General features: G+C 37.7%; 1 long non-coding RNA gene across 1 annotated transcript in view; it reads right to left on the bottom strand.

Annotated features, from left to right (window-relative positions):
* Nucleotides 1–13,065, bottom strand: part of LOC116439913 — a 180,530-nt gene extending 167,465 nt beyond the window's left edge. The window contains exons 1-2 of the long non-coding RNA XR_004238333.1: nucleotides 12,985–13,065; nucleotides 12,844–12,902 (exon numbers count right to left, since the gene is read on the bottom strand). This is a non-coding gene — a long non-coding RNA (uncharacterized LOC116439913). The remainder of the gene's footprint in view (nucleotides 1–12,843; nucleotides 12,903–12,984) is intronic.
* Nucleotides 13,066–13,386: the final 321 nt, after the last annotated feature.

The raw sequence follows: 13,386 nt of genomic DNA, 5'->3' as shown, positions 1-13,386 counted from the left end.
GAAGAAAACAGAATTTTCAATGTGAACTGTCAGCCCCACTTATGACAGGGCTTCACTAGTTAGAAATTCAGAGTTCCTCCTCCATTGGCAGAATGATGTAAAGAAAACCACCAAACAAAATTCTTTCAAGTTTCAACTACAACTCTACTTAAATAATTTACTTTTTAGTTTTACTCAGACTATTCTTTTTAAACTTGGTTGACATTTTCGTTGACAAGCACATTTTATTGCACAAGATCAGTAGTGGAATTGGCAGTGAAAAAGAGAGAGAGGGGAAAAAAGCTGGCTCTACTCAATGAGAGAACTACTATCATGCCTTTGGGAAAAACAGTGCTGGCAGTGACCCTCTCTGAAGCCAGCAATAAGTGGTAAACCAGTCACTGTAAGTAAAATATTTGGTAAATTTGAATGTTTCCTTCTCCTACAAGAAGTAAACCTGAGGCTGTTTAGCTAACACATTTAAATCAAGACAACAATAGAAAAAGAGTTGGGTGTGAGCATAAAGCCTTTAAATTAATCCATTAAAAAGTAAAAAATAAAATTATTAAATCATTGAAAATGTAAATATTAAAACCTTCCCTTATGAATTACTGAGCTGTAGTTAAAAGTAGTCGAGAGGAAAAAAAAATACAAAACTCAGAGAAAAAAAAAAGTGGAAATAACATCTTAAGTACAGCTTTTTATTTCCAAGATTTCGATTTCTGTCTCTCGTGTTATAGATGCGTAATGTTACTTAGTGATCAAAAGAGAAGGCAGACTAAACAAAAGGTATTTTCAAGAAATTCATAGATATTTCAGTATATACTGAATGAGTGACCCATGCTTCCAAAGTGCCTTTTGGAGGACACAGAAAGAGCTACATTAACATCCCAACCAATATTCCATTCAAAGAGATCAGTTCCAATAAAGCCAAACATCAAAGCTGCTCTAGGAGTATTGAAGCTCTAGACTGTTAGCCACACTGCACTCATTTGGGAAAGTGTCTTAGAGAGCTGCGTATAACACTAAATCAGGAACAGGGATGGACGTGTTTTGTGCCTTGTATCCTGCTACTTAAATGAAGGCAAATCCACCAGTTTGCTAATTTAGTTTCATCAGAAGTTGGTTTGGGTTTGATTCCAAAAACTGCAAGGCCACTTCAGGAGCAAATGCCAAATGCTTATGTCACTGATGTGCAAGCAAAAAGTCACTTTGGTTTGATTTTTGACCAGGTGGAGGTCTTGGGCCTTAAGCCAGACAATTCTCACTCTTCTGCCCTATTTTTCCTATTTCTCCTCTGTGGGTAAACACCACCATCACCACCACTTTATTCAAGGTGGTGTGTTTTGAGGTAATTTTTCAGACTTCTCTCTGGAAAGAGCTGATGAAGTCCTCAGATGAGAAGACATCTGTAGGGAATGTGCATTGTTTAAATCAGTGAGATTTTCACAAAGGAGTTCTTGACATAGCATAAAAATGGCAAACATTTTGCCTAGGGAGCTCATTTCTGAAAGTTATGTGAGTAATTAGGTGCAATGAAGGTACAGCTCTCTCTGCAGATTTTCTTAGATGCTTCTTCCAGCTTATCTTCCACCATAACACAGTTGTTGCTATACCTGTACTGGGAAATATAAGAGCAATAAGGCACAGCTTCAAGCACTGGCCTGTCTTTGGAGTGTTTGTTTAACCATTAACACTCAGCCTGGCATAGCTTTGCTCTATGTTGATTAGAACTGTGCTGAATAATGCCTGGGTATTACTCAAGAGACAGAAAGCAGTATAGATCTTTCCCAAAAGGAGGTGTGAAGATGGTGTCCCTGTGTTGTTGGAAAGTTTAAATAGGTAGATGCAAGTCTTGTCATAACACTTGGCCTCAGAGAGAAGGAACAATGCCTGTGTTATTTAACAGCATAGTGCTAAATTTATTTACCCTCTGTAGCCATTTCCGATACATTCTGCTAATGACCATTGCACAGCACATAGCTCTGGGAGTTACACGTGGGTTAGGAGCACAAAGGCATGCTCAGTGGGAACTTGAGATGGAACAAAATATAAAAATGTAGAGCTGTGGAAACCTAGCTTCTTTGCAGCCTTTTAGGAGGAATCTAAAGCTGTCTCAAAACTTTGCCCAACATATTTTGCTGTTCCTGAAATTTCCCCCTTTAAAGTTTCCATAGAACTTACAGATGCCCAATACACTTCATAGGACAGAGAGGAAAATATTGTTCAAAAGAGACCTCTTTAATTTTCTAGTACCAACCAAGCCTATGAGTGTGTTCTAAAAATTCACAGAGCTCTTTAGGTTGATTGGATGAAGAAGGCCATGTGGCATGGGTGGTTTAACTTTTCATTTTCTGTGCTCCAAGCCCTCCAGTTCCTAGTGACCTTTTCAAAGACCTTACTGAGAAAAAAGTCCTGGTGAGGTAAAGCAATGATTTTTTAAGGAAAATGTCAAACTTTCTGGGCGTCATGATTTTGTACCCTACTATCAACAATTTCTTTCTTCTGTACACCTTGGTTAGAGAAGTAAAAACTGCAGTAAAAAAAATGAAATCTTAAAGAGACTTGCATGAGAATGGCCCATATGGGCATCAAACCCACAACCTTGGTGTTATTAACACCCTACTCTAACCAAAACTAAAGTCCTCTTTGGAGCAATTTGAACCATGGATCACAATTCTGTCAGCCTGCCATTCAGAAATGTCTTTACTTCAAAAGTCAAGTAGGGACAAAGCACTCTGCAGTCCAGCTGTGAAGCCCTCACCTGCAAAGATTTACAGACCACAGGAGATGAACAAGTGCTATGTTCCTACTGCATTAAATGTGTCAGCACCAATCCAGCTTCTTCCAGAGTTCTGAAAATTAAGTGAGGAGTCTAACCCTTTGTACCTATCTTCCATAGAATATAGGAGTACTTCTGGGTGGAAGCTCAGCACATTATGTAGACAGAGAAGGGATGCTGTGGTGCCAGCAGAGAGGAGCACTTGTGGAACTGTCTTGTCTCAGTTCTGTTGATGAGGATTTTATCATGAGAACAGTCAGCAACATTTTCTAATATTTTAGGTAAGGTTTGACCCTACAGGTTTTTTTCTGCTTCATTAAGACCTGTATAAAAATCCATAGCTCTCATAGTCAATCTTGAGTTCTTCAGAAGGTGAACCCCTGGCCATCCCTAAGACAAAGTATGGAACAAAGAAGAAATAAATCTTTCCTGACCACTGACAGTCAGTGTCAGTACTGTCATTACTGAAGTCTGAATAGAGCACTAATGCTGATAATCTTCCTTCTGTGAACCCCCAAATCACCCCAAATTTATCATGGAATCCATGAAGTTCAATGGAAGTGTTTTGATTGCCAGATCATGTCAGGACACTGCCTGCCAGCAGTTGCTCCCATGTGGTAGGCAACATCTCTATTTGATTCTCTAGAACATGCCTACATAGATCATTCAAGGTAACATCTGCCAGCCTTAGGAGATACTTGGTGCTTGAAACTTTCCCTGGTGTCAGTGGGTGCTGAAGTCACTCAGCTACCAGCTTGATTCCTCTGGAATGACATTTGGCTGAAATTCCTTTCTAATGCTCTTATAAAAATAGATATGTGCTTTTTCAACTTTCAATCTTTGTTCAGTAACTCCTCATCTTCAGTTAATGCCCTTATCCCTTGTTTGCTATCTCAAATAAATACAAAAAATAAATACAAACACCAATTTTACCAGAAGAATGCATTCTTATATAACTGAGTAAGCGTGTATGCCATATAAATGTAATTTAATCTCTCCTTGGGAATGATTGTGGAATTTTACCAGAGATTGTCACTTGCACCCAGTTAGGTAGATGTGTGGAGTCTTGGTAAAACCGAAGGCTCTATGCAAGCCAAGGCTAAGCCCTGTGTTTGGGGTGTAGTCCCTTGAGTCCACATGTCACTCCTGTCCATTTCTGACCTGGTGACAGCATAAGGAATTCACAAAGACCCCATGCTTTGGTGAGATTCAGTCCATCTCCGACTTCATTAATGCGTGGGATGAGAATACACACTACATTAAGGCCTGTTTATGTGCATCCCAGACCTACTGAACCTATTTAATTTTGCTCTCCCAGGAATGTGCTCTGGGTCAACACACACTTTCACCTGCTAGATACAAATTAGAGCGCTGAGAAGATGTATCCAGAGAGAAGACTGGGGGGATGTGCCCAGGCTCCAAACTTAGAAAAAAGCAGAGGAAGCAGCTGGGGTTTTGCAGAAATACACACAAGCTTGAAGTGAAAGAAGCAGGTGTAAGATTAGGAAAGGGAGGAAAGCTGCTTAAATATCTCCAGATATCTATGCTGCAAAAGCTAGGGGTTGGTAACTAAGCTGGGGATTGTCCCATTACCAGGCTCCACCCTGATCTGTCAATGCTGTAGGTGTCTTGCTCACTTACTTCTTAGTAGATTATGAAATAATTACAGCCATAGTAACACTAACCCTTCCTTGGACACTTCTTCATGTTTTGCAGTATATTTGCACCAAACCATTCTATATATAGTATGCCACTGCTATTTGTATTTTTAAGCATTTCAGAATCTACACAGGGATAATATCTTGCTGATGGCAAGGTGTGCAGCAACAAAGGCAAAGAGATGGGAAAAGAGGGACTATCTGTAGTTCTGTAGTTTGTGACACAACTTGGGCTGGGACCAGAAGTTCTGGCTCTGGGTTTCACTTAGGATGCAATAGGAATTTAAATGGATAAAGAACTCGGGAGTTCACTGTGTGTAGTCAGGTATGTCTAAAAGTGATTCTATTGCCCTGTTGTTTGCTCAGACAAAAGTTTTATCAGCTTTACTCGGAGTTTTGTCTGTGCGAAGTATAGGACTTAAAGTAAGGACTGCCACAACAGATACTGTATATGCTCTGATTTAAGGAACCCACATCTGACTGAAAAATACACCTCTCTCTCTCTTGCACTGTACAAGAATTAAAGATGTAAGAGTCCAGCTCAGGAGCCAAAAGTCCTTGCATAACCAAAGAAAAAAGAGCTGTGGTCTTAACATGGCGAACTTCCATCAACCTTAGCCAGAATTTTGCCTAAGATCTGAATAGAGGCTGAGAAAACTGCAGGCTTTAGTTCTGTGTGCACAAGGGGGTAAGATTACTGTTTTCACACAGGTATGACTGAGTTGTGCTTCAGAAGCACATTTCATCATATGCATGCAGAAACACTGACCTTTCAGACCTACAAAACTTGCATCCTAGTAAACATTTCACTCACCAAGGAGGAAAACACAAGCCCAATAAAAAGAGAAGAAAAAAAACCCAAAGAATGTTTTATTTTTTCATATAATCACTAGAAGAATCATTTTATGGTGTTTCCCATGCAATTACTGCCAGACCTGTTTAGCAAATGTGAAATACTCATTAGCAATTACTTAACTATACATATATTAAAGCTTAATTAGTAAATAAATTAAGCATATAATTAATTGCTTTAATCAGTAGGCTTTTAATATTGTAATTATCACTTGATACATTAAGGGCATGTTAAGAATACTTTTCTCCAAAAAATACATTGTTAATTAATCATTAAAACTTATCTTACTACATGCTCATTAATGATTTATTACAGATGCTGGGCCAAATTCTTCTCTCAATTACAGAAGAAACCAATTGAGCTTCACTTGCATAAATTAAAGGAGAGTTTGGTCCTGCTAATTAAACATAAAGTGTTTGCCAGAGCATATCACCATAAACGGAAATCTGTAGTGCCTTGCTCTCTTTAACCCAAGAGGGTCAAACTGCCTTTCTTTTATACTCCCTTGCTATGGCCAAGCATTGTCCTTCTGTAGTCTGAGCTCAGAGGCAACAAGTTGGGCTTCATTTCTAACCCTGCCACTACCTCTGAATTCTAGATCACTGTGTGGACAAGAGAGTTGCCCAGATGCTCTTAAAGAGACAACTGATTGCTGCTAGGGACCAGCTTACTCTTTTTTCCCCCCAACATCTAAAAGGAGCCTAAACAATCAGGCTCTAAGGGTGTTAATTGGAAGGTGACTATAAGACTCAGAGGTCAAAGGATGCTTAATGAAAGCCAAACACAATTCTAGCTACATTTTTCTAATCCTGGATATGGTTTTTCTATCTCAACTTTATAATCTCCTCAGAAATGGAATTTTTTACTTGGAATTTGGTATAAATAATGTGTCTGCCATAATGGGCCAAATGGCCTTAGTTAAGCATTCTTGAGGGAGCAAGAGTAATAATTTTGTTTGCAAAAGGTCTTCGCACACAATAGTCATATTACGAATTGTGGCAGAGAAGGCAGGATGAGGAGGGGGAAGGAGCAACTAATTTTTGAGCAAGGGATATCTATTCATAGATATAGAGCACAGATGCAGAAGCCTTGGAAACATCAATGTGAAGGCTTCTATGCGTTTCCTTTCACAGTCCCAGTGGGACTCTCCCAGGCACAGCCTATTTGCACGGATGCAAAGTCTTGCTTGCATAAATGTAAATGTAGAGTAAACTAAGAAATTGAGATTTAATGACAATGGGCTTATGGGCTTTGGATGCAGTTTACTATCTGCACATGCACTTATCTCCACCAAGGTCTCAAACCCTGATGAAAGCAGACATTTTTCTGCTTTGGTGAAAGCAATACCAATTTTAAGCAGGTGAAACTTAAACAGCACTTAGTACTTGCTAGGAGGTACCCTATGGGACCAGCCCAAGGTTTGTGTTGAAAACCTGATGTTCTCAATTTATTGCTGGGTTTTGGGAGGGCTCCCAACACAGCTTTCAGAAGAACACACTAAAATCTTAATTTCTTCACTAAGATAGCAAAGAAATAAACACATTACATGCACATATTCAATCTCAGTCTTTAAGGGACTGTTCCAGATAGAACAACAGAAAGAAAATATTTAATTTTAAATGGTTTAGGATTAAGGAGATCTTCCTTCATAATAATTTACAGCAGAGTGTTTCAGTGCTTTAGCACACTATGATCTGTTATTCAGGACTTCAGGGTGCAGGGTGAATAAATGAAAATCCCTACCTTAAAATCATCTGTGAATTTTGAAACTGTGATCAGTCCTAAGAAAAAAGTCTTTCCTCCAGTCCCTTTTCCACTGAAGGAAAGAAAGACTTGGAAAAAAGAACAGATTGTGGAGGCAACCTTCAGGAGTCACGTCACACTGGACCAATCTGTGGTGGTAACAGCTGCTATAGTCTTGTAGACTCTCTATATAACTCCAAATATTTGTGTTTTATGGTGAACATTTCTCAAGTGGAAAAGACAATGAGCATAGTGAATCTTGCTTGCATACCCTTCCCTAAGCTTAGAGGTCAGATCTAAACTAGGTTTAGATATCTGCTAAGGGAATTCTAGGGCAGGTCGTGCTCACAGGTCTTTTGGCAATGTAAGCTGTGTTATCTAGGGGATGAAGAGAAGGCTTCTCACTTCTGTGGTGCCCTCTATAGCTTTTAGAGACTTAAGCTCAGATGACAAAATGGCTAAAGCTTCCCAGATCCCCCACCATAATGGGGAAGTCTCAAAGTCAGAAAGGAAACCCCCCTGAGTTTCATTGTATCAGGCCTTTAAACTGAACATAGGTACATGATGAAAATAAGTTTATAAACAATTATGGTGGAAATTTAGGATCAAAAAAGATGAGACCCTTTTTGTTAAAGAATTCCATTCTTAGTATGTCCAATGATTTATTTGTGTGACGACAACTTCTTTACAAAATAATAATGTTTTGTCCTATCCCACAGGGACCAATCTCATTCCTATGTGAGGCATGTAGACAGTGGCAACTTGGCAGAACATATGCCAAGTTCACTTATCTTCAAATTTATGTTAAAAGATATTGTCTTCTGACAGAAGCAAATTCTTTATTAAGGCTTTTTTTTTTCCTAAGGAAAAAAATGGAAGTATGCAATATTTGACACAATAAACATGACAATAAAGGCACAAGTCTTTTGGTACTAGAAGCTACATGCTCATGTGCTTGACCATCATTATTCAAGAGGATTCTAAAGACATTGTGAAAACGCTCCTGTAAGAAATGCAACTTGATTCTTCTAATAATATTTCTTCATACTGACTTATTATGAGTCTGAATGTAGGCATTATTCACTGTAGAAATCATTCTTCTTAACAGCAAAATAAATATGATAGAAACATGCTGGCAGTCTCCTTAAAACAAACAAATAAGCAGTACTGATTTGTGTCTGGACAGACAAAGGTGGTAGTTGTTTTCCTGTTATAATTACAATTTTTTAATAAATTCATGTCAATGTCATGGGTAAAGGTTACCCTGGTTTAAATTAATTTAGCTAAACTGATTCTGATTCTTAATATAAACTTAAGCTGGATTCATAAATACTCAAATTTGTATGAATGTATTTATTACTTCAACTTAAAGCAGTAAATTATTAGTGACCAAACCCAAAGTAAGCAAGAGTTAAATCAGTGTAAAATGTACCTGATTAGCGATTTGCCTCTATTAAATTTTATGATATAAAGTAATTTCAATTAAGTAAATACAACTTTTTTTTCAACGCTCAAATATCTATAGACATACCTAAGTAAATCAATATTTTCTGAATTATTGTATATATTATAATTTGCACGAAAAAACAGCCATGTAGAGTGCCATGCACAATTGGGACAGTTTAACGATGTCTGCTTTGCATAGAGAAAAGCAACATATTGGACCAGTGGGCTTGGTTTCTTCTTTTCCTGATTATTCCAGCAAAGCTAAGGCAAGGACTGCTAGCTGCTGTAGTTATGAAATTCCCTGTGTGAGTGTAGTACAAATATAATTGAGCAAATCCGAGCTTGCAGACTTCAGCCATTTTGTTGTCACAGTCTACAGTCTGGTCTTCCTCACTTGGGCAACTGACTTGCATCTGCATTTAAGAGCCTATTGAAGCAGACTTCCCAAAGGAAGCACCGAAACTTTCCACGCAGGCACCAGAGACACGTGCCTTTGAGAGCCTCCAGTCTTCCTAACTTGTGTACCTAAACTCAGCCAGAGGGGACTTCTGGGTAGGCTTTCAAAGGCACGTCACTCTCTCCTGGAACTGCATCTGGGATCTGAGCACTTCAGAGTGCTGCTGTTCTGCCTACCTAACACTGGGGTACAAGTCAGGTACCTGGGGTAGGGGAGGGTGGCAAAGGGCAGCTCCCAGCAATGCCTGCTGCAGTTTCATGCTTTGTCTTCAAGCTGCCTTTTGAAGAGTTTACTTTTGTTCCTCACCCTGACATTCCTTAATCAAAAAGACTTGTCCTAGAGTAAAGGTATGTGTTTCTTCCTGGCTCAGATGGAAATATTACCAAAAAACAAGGATCCCAGGTGGACGTCAGTTTATCTCAGATGTGCTACAAGCACACTGGAGTTTCCAAAGTGCACTGCGGGGGAAATTTCAGGGTCTGATTCAGGTCATGGTTTGAAGTAAAATAAATGTTTATTAATAATCGCTACATCTATACATTTGTGGATGTTACCAGTGAAGGAAATAAGAAAAACAACTATAAACTTATAAAAAGAAGCATTTTATTCCTGCCCTTGCCACCACATGTACTGGAAAAGAACTATATTGGCTCTTTTTTAGCTAGTAATGTCTAATGCAGTAAGACAGGAATAAGCAGAGTAGAAAGCACCTGTCAGCTCTATTTCCCACTCTCCTTGATTAGCATGAAACATTAATAGGGCTCTCAGAAATTCTGGTCTGAAATGGGCTTTGCTTGAAAACGTGTCTGCCTTTACTGCACAAAAGCTGCTGTCATTAAAAAGAGGGCAGATAACTAAAGAAGACTCTTTCTTGAAATTTATACCATTTTTTCACACAATGACAAATTATTTTAATAATAGGAATCGCACACTCTGCCATTTGTATAATGTTTCCCATAAAATTCTCCCATTAAATTTGCTCCTCTACTTGACTCATATCTTTTTAAAAAAATGACACACACAAAATGATACATCACACATTCTTACAAAGAATTGGAAGTGAACATACTGTAATGGGTTAACATACGTTTTAATAAAATTTTCATTGTTGCACATTTCACTTTTCGGTACTGAGAGCCAGGGCTGTACCAGTAACCCCAGGCAATGCCTAAGGATAAAACAAATCATATGGTAGTGAACTATTTTCACCTATTTATCCTTCTACTGAAAATATATTCATAAATACAAAATGAAGCTAAGATACGTAGCCAGTAACGTTGTACATAACAAAGATATTCCCTAGTATTTGTATTCTATTATTTTTTAATAATATACCTTCTGCATTTCTAAGATGCTTCAGCTTTTGTTTTTATTCCTTGCATATCCTGTAAGGCACCAAACCATTTTAATTTTTGTCTCCCCAAAGTGGGCAGTAACAAATATTTGAATCCATATAGTCAAATTAAATCCAATTGCACAACCTATTATAGAACATGCACTGCGAGTCAAAAATGTATGCCTGTCTATTTATCTAGCAGGTGGAGTTTTCTGAATAAGAAACTTTTGATTTGTGGCATGTGTAGGTTTATTTGCGTGTAGACACTCTGCCTTAAAAGATCTGTGTCATCAAAAATGTTCCTGTACACATCAGCATATTAACTGCTTGCTAGATGGGTCATCTCAGAGATTAAATACTGAAATAAAAAAAGATTTGCCCTGACTATTCATTTTACTATGGAGGTACTGTACAACTTAAAAATAATATGTTTTGTTTCTTCATTACTGTACAGGAATTCCAGAATAATAATTACATTTTATTGCCACAAATTAAAATGATGTGGCAACAATAAATAAAGCTAATTCAAGTTGTACCTAAGCTCTAATTTTTGTGGTTGTTTATCTTATTGCCTATCATCAGATATTTAAAGGTGAAATCAAAACCACAGATACTGTAAATAAAAAAGAAGCTGGTGTAATTACTCTTTATTTTATAAAGCACATTTTAAGATTTCAAATTTTAAAATATCTAGATCTTCTTTTCCCCTGGTTGTCTCCCTTCTCTTCCCAAGTCTGATTTCCCAGAAAAGATGTTTTATCTTGTCTCCTAATACGTTACTAAAGACCATATGTCTTCTATACGAATGATGTTATACAGAATGAAATGCAAGTATATTTATTCAACAAAGCATCATAAGAAAGAAAAAGAATGAGTTTACAGACAATTTGTAAGTCTTAAAATATTTGCTTCAAATAGAAAAAAATCTTTGTGATTATGCATATCACAGGGAAATATATTATGAGTAAAACTTAGAGTTCTTATAATTTCACATTGAACAATTTTTTTCTTTATGAATTAAAAATTATGCATAAAGGATTTTCTACTTATTTTTCCCTCATTTTGTTTTATAAGTGCATAACTTCTCATAAAAAGCAGAGCTGAGGATAAAATTATTTAGGCATTTTATCACTCTGCTTACATATGAACAATGCTGATGAGGAGCTTGCTGTTCTTCACAGGCTCAGCTAGCATTACTAGAATTTGCATTTCTACATTTTTTGATGCATCCCAATAGTCCAACCCAAAAAGAGAGAAGACGAGTTGAAGAGAATTCTAAAACAATTTATATGAAAGTCAGTAACAGCACATGAAAAATGGCAAAGGAGAATTCTGATGTGTGTGCGTGTGTTGCTTGCTTTATCTTTTTCTGTCTCTTTTTCTTTCTACTCCATGCAAATTCTTCCTAATTTAATACCAACCAATAACTTTATAAGAAACAAAATTCAACTCCAAAACTGTTACTATATAGCAACAGAATACAAGGTACCATGCATATTTGGTAACTACAGTGCATTTTCTCGTAAAAAATGCTTTGCAGTCTGCCGGCTTGTCAATCTTTAATAGAAACTCATCAATTATTTGTGGGCAGGAGATTGAAGCAGCTAATAGCTCAAATATATTCCTCCATTTCATTGCATCAGTAGCTCTAAATTAATGCCTGTATTTTCCCCCACTAAAATAAGTTAAAATAAATAAATAAATGAAGATGTAAAAATGTATATGCATCATTTGAATAAACAGTTAAGCACCACAGCACTGGGTATTACCTCTGAAAGAGGAACACGAGCCACAGAGCTTTTATTGTTGAATACAAATTCATTAGAATGCAGAACAAAACGTAATTTACTTGCAGTCTGACTAATCTATTTGAAAATATTTTTCCAATAGCAAAATTACCAATTTACCAAAAGCACTGAGATGTTGTCTCTTAAAAAAACACCCTACCTACTTTGGCTTTTCACTTGAGTGACATCATGCCTTGAACCTGAACTATGTATATATATCTCTATATCTATCTCTCTCCCTCTCTCTCTCTCAAAGAAGCTTGTAGGTGGGACATATAACATTCCTCATAAAACAAAGTCTACTCATTTCACCTAATTAAAAATGAAACTTCTCTGACATTAATAGGCAGTAAAGCAAATTTATAGGCAGACACAGAACATTTCAGTCAAAAAAGTTAGCCTACAACTTGATAGAAGGCAGGTTTTGCCAATCACATGCCATGAATCTACCCCCCCTGACCCCAGCCTTCTCTCAGATAGCGGATACTGGCATTCTTTGCACATCAGAAATGCGCCAGCAGAGACCATTCATGAGGGAAATAGGAAAGCAAGTCACATTTGAGCAGACAACAAATGCTCCGAAACCTTGACCCACTGCATGCAACAGTGAGTGAGCCACAAACCCAGCACCCAGCAACATTAGGATGAACAGCAGCTGCAGCTTTCCTGACCTAGGACCCGGTCCTGCTAACAAATCCTCTGTTCCCTGCACACAGCTGCTATTCAAAAAATACAAGGAGCTTTGCATTATCATTTTTAAGCTAGTAACCGTAGAACAGCGCAGAATAGATGACACACTTACTGTAATGTCCCATGAAGCAAAGTTCCCATCTAGAGAGAGAGGCACTCTTATTCCACTCCCTGCAAAAGGGTTAACCATTATGAAGAAACATTATGCCAGACATTAGCAGACAGCCAACTTAGATATTACATTTTTCCATACATGATAAATCCTGGGTAAACCTGTTTTTCTTTTTAAACACCTTGCAGAGTGAAGCCTAGCACTGCATCTAGTTGCCAAAGCACAATCAATATGGAAGGAGCGGTATTTTATGATTGGAGAAGTTGTTGTGTTTTTGGTGGTGAAATTCATTATTTAGTATCTGAACCCTCAGCATTTCAGTATCATTTATTCATAAAGTCCCTTTTTGCCAGGAGGAAATGGATACAGCTGTAGAGAGAGAGAGTGCGAGAGAGGGAGAGGGAGAGGGAGTGAGACGGATTGATGATATTGATCAGGTACCATCTTGAAACAAAGGCTAGGTGCTCTATTTTAGTTGACAACTGTGACACATAAAAAACAAGCAAGAGAGGGGGAAGGCTAGGGCCTTGAACATCACAGGCT

The sequence above is a fragment of the Corvus moneduloides genome, chromosome 2 (genome assembly GCF_009650955.1).
Source record: "Corvus moneduloides isolate bCorMon1 chromosome 2, bCorMon1.pri, whole genome shotgun sequence".
In the NCBI taxonomy this organism is placed as follows: domain Eukaryota; kingdom Metazoa; phylum Chordata; class Aves; order Passeriformes; family Corvidae; genus Corvus; species Corvus moneduloides.
The sequence above is the reverse complement of the archived record's forward strand: the minus strand, read 5'-3'. Positions and strand labels throughout refer to the sequence as shown.